Source organism: Macrobrachium nipponense, chromosome 11 (assembly GCF_015104395.2).
Source record: "Macrobrachium nipponense isolate FS-2020 chromosome 11, ASM1510439v2, whole genome shotgun sequence".
Classification (NCBI taxonomy): Eukaryota; Metazoa; Arthropoda; class Malacostraca; order Decapoda; family Palaemonidae; genus Macrobrachium; species Macrobrachium nipponense.
The window spans coordinates 20960302-20964860 of NC_061087.1; positions in this window are offsets into that span (position 1 = coordinate 20960302).

The window sequence follows — 4559 nt, forward strand, 5'->3', positions numbered from 1 at the left end:
GACTTTTAAAAGAATATCGTCGAACTCGGGACCTCGATTGAAAGCCTCTGCTGCCGTGTTGTTGGAAGATTTCCATCTGAGATGATGATGATGATGATGATGATGATCATGATCATGATACAGATCTTAGCGATTTGCAGAACTGGGTTTTTATCTCTGCTCTTACGTACCTTTTCATTTATGGTTTTGTTAGTTTTCTGTTAAGGATAACTATTGAAATGGCCTTGTATGACTGTAAACCCTCAGATCTCAAAAACTAGTGAGGCTAGAGGGCTGCAAATCGGCCTGTTGATCATCCACCCTCCGATCATCAAACATGACAAATTACAGCCTTCCAGCCTAAGTAGTTTTCATTTTATTCAAGGATAAAGTTAGCCATGATTGTACGTCTGGCACCGCTATAGGACAGGTCACCACTGGGCCGTGGCTTGTACAGCATTAGTCGCCGTACAGAAAACTCAATTGCGCCGAATTTTTATTATTGTTACTTCTTATTTGTTAGTGCAAATTGTAATGTTGGTTTTCGGGATGGATATATATATATATATATATATATATATATATATATATATATATTATATATATAATATATATGTGTGTGTGTGTGTGTGTGTGTGTGTGTGTGTGTACATATACAGAGAGAGAGAGAGAGAAGAGGAGGAGTTGAACCATTTCTTTGCATAGTTTTTCCAAACGCCATACTGTTAGTTTTAACGGGACATTATGCAAGACTAAGAGCTTCAATATGCAGAAATAACAGTAAACTAGTACTGCTGCTATTGCTAATACTACTACTACTACTAATAATAATAATGACAACAACAACAACATATGACCTAGAATATACTCGCTGGGTCTCAGAGTTGCTCAGCAGATTCGCTAATATAATTCCATTAGCATATCATAACATAACTCATATACGCTGCTTTAGCTGTCAAGGTATTCACATTACGCACACATGTATTAATATATGTGTACATTATATATATATATATATATATATATATATATATATATATATATATATATATATATATTATTATATAATTATATACATTATATTATTTACATTAATATTTTATATACATATATATTGTATGCGTATGTATACAGTATACACAAAAATATAATATATATATATATATATATATATATATATATAAATTTTTTTTATAAATGGAGAGCGCCTTATATATACTATATATATATATAGTATATATATGTGAGTGTATATATATACACACATATATACACATATATATACAATATATATAGTATGCATATATATATAGAGTGTATACACAAAGTATAATATATATATATATATATATAGTATATATATATATATATATATATATATATGATATACAGGATATGATTTTTTTTTATAAATGGAGACCGTTTTATTTAGAGGTGATAAATATTTTTCTAAGTATTCAAATTCAATCTTGTAAATTTGGGTTTTGGTTAAATGATTGCATGCGTGCTCGCGCCCGCGCGCATTTTTTATTGTAATTTTTTCTGACCTTTGCTTTTGCATTTGAATCCCATCGTAACTTTCTTCATTTTTCTTATTCCTTTTTTCCTTTCCCTTTATATTGCTTTCCCCTCTCTTTATCCGTTTTCCTTTCTCTTGATATTTCTTCCTCCAAGCACGCTATTACTTAAAATCATTATCTTTTCCATTTGTGTATTCCGTTCTGTTCCCTTCCATTTTGTTTCGTGTTTATATTTTCTTTTATTTGCTGTGTGCTTTTCTCCCTTCTCGCATTCCATTACTTGAGAGTATTTCTCTCTCTCTCTCTCTCTCTCTCTCTCTCTCTCTCATACACACACACACACACTTCAATTGGAAGAGCATCATACTCTCTCTCTCTCTCTCTCTCTCTCTCTCTCTCTCTCTCTCTCCTCTCCTCCTCCTCCTCCTCTTCCTCCTCCTCCGGAATGGAGAGTCTCTCTCTCTCTCTCTCTCTCTCTCTCTCTCTCTCTCTCTCTCCTCCTCTTCCTGGAAGTCTCTCTCTCTCTCTCTCTCTCTCTCTCTCTCTCTCTCTCTTCTCCTCCTCCTCTTCCTCCTCCAATGGAAGAGTCTCTCTCTCTCTCTCTCTCTCTCTCTCTCTCTCTCTCTCTCTCTCCTCCTCCTCCTCCTCTTCCTCCTCCTCCAATGGAAGAGTCTCTCTCTCTCTCTCTCTCTCTCTCTCTCTCTCTCCTCCTCCTCCAATGGAAGAGCCTTTCTCTCTCTCTCTCTCTCTCTCTCTCCTCCTCCTCCTCCTCCTCCTCCAATGGAAGAGCCTCTTTCTCTCTCTCTCTCTCTCTCTCTCTCTCTCATACACACACACACACTTCAATTGGAATAGCATCACTCCCTCCTTCCCTCCCTCCCTCCCTCCTCCTCCTCCTCCTCCTCCTCCTCCTCCTCCTGCTCAAATGGAAGAGCATCTCTCTCTCTCACACACACATACACACACGCTTCAATTTAAAGAGCATAATTCTCTCTCTCTCTCTCTCTCTCTCTCTCAAATGGAGGAGCATCCTAACTTCTGCTAAAGCAACAAAATAGGGCCTTTTATTTCATTCCTGGAAATAAGAGCTCGCATCCAGGCCGCGTTGACCAATGCCTCGCTATTATTTTGGAAGGGAATCAGTTCCAGGAAGTCTAGGAGGAGATTCCAGCCATTAATTATTGCTGCTGTTATGAGAGATAAGGACGGTACTTATTTCGGTACTTTAGTATTTAATTCTTTTTTTTTTTTTTTTTTGGAGGGGAGTTGTTTTTTTTGTTTTTTTGTATTTTCTTCTTTTTTTATGATGAGGTACTGGAAACCCATCGTCTTTATCTATTCCAGTCTTGACAAATCAGAAAAAATACAGAAGTTAGAGAATTTTATGATGAGGTACTGGAAACCCATCATCTTTTATCTATTCCAGTCTTGACAAATCAGATAAAAACAGAAGATAGAAGAGAATTCCAAAGCTTACCAGCACACCCCCATGGGTTAGAATTTTATGATGGGGTACTGGAAACCCGTCGTCTTTATCTGTTCCAGTCTTGACAAATCAGGAAAAAACCAGAAGTTAGAAGAGAATTCCAAAGCTTTCCAGCACATCCCCTGGGGTTAGAACCTACTGATTGACGTTGGGTCTTTAGTAACCTTTCCCCTTAGAAGGGCAAATGGGTGGATGTCTTGCAACCCCATCCCATACATTAATTGATTAACAGGAGGGACAAGTATTTTTTTTTAACTAAAACTCTAGTTAGTTAGTTAATTTATTGACAAAATGTGCAGTACGTTATGTAAGTATCAGAAATATATACAAAAGTGTATTTTTTCAATTACAAAAATCATTAAAACCAAAAATTAGTTTTTCCTCTTTTCATGCATTTTGTCTACAATAAAATACCAAACACACATATCTTGTAGGTGAACATTACACCGATATGTATCTAGTGCGTCATGGTTATACCTACACACAAATCAACAATGAAATCAGGTTCTACATACAGTAAATTGGTTACACTTGTATCATTGAACCTAAGAAATCTTTTGCACTTTAAAACACGTTGGATTTACTACAAAGCTCTCCCAGAACACTGTCTGACTCCTTTTATTTTTCTGTCGGAGAAAATACTGAGACATATTTGTCTGTCCGTCAGCACTTTTCTGTCCACCCTCGGATCTTAAAGACTACTGAGGCTAGAGGGTTGCAAATTGGTATGCTGATCATCCACCCTCCAGTCATCAAGCGTACCAAATTGCAGCCCTCTAGCCTCAGTAGTTTTTATTTCATTTAAGGTTAAAATCACCCGTGACTGAAAGTTTCATGGACCGCGGCTCATACAGCATTATACGCTGTACAGAAAACTCAAGTGCGCCAACGGAACGTCGGCTCATTTCTTACCTTTTTTTTTTTTTACCTTGTATTCCTGAATACAGGTCCCCCCCCCGCCACCCACCCGCACCCCAATCGAGAGATTAAATAGTTTTTTTTTTTTAAAACCCAAAACCCCTGTATTACTGAATACATGCCCCCCCCCCCCCCCAATCGAGAGATTAATTTTTTTTCCCTTATCCCTGAATACAGGCCCAACCCCCCACCCCCATCCCATCGAGAGATTAGATTATTTTTTTTACCCTGTATTCCTGAATACACGCCCCTCCCCCCCATCGAGAGATTAAATTGTTTTTTTTACCCTGTATTCCTGAATACAGGCCCCCCCCCCCCCCCCCCCCCCCCCCCCCCCCCCCCCCCCCCCCCCCCCCTGGCCCCCCCCCCCCCCCCCCCCCCCGCCACACCCCATCGAGAGATTAAATTGTTTACTAACACCTGACCGACGATTAAACTCTTCCCCTGTGGAAATCGGTCATGAATTTCGCGAAATACAAAAAAAAAAAATATCAAGTAAATAAATAAATAAAAAAAAAGAAATTATTTACACGTTTTGATTTCGTTTGAAAATCATTGTCGTTGTGATATTAATCTGGCGGATTATAAGCTCAGCTCATCCCATTTGAAATTCTAACGAGTGGCCCAGTGGAGTGCTATTTTCCAAAAAGAGAGTT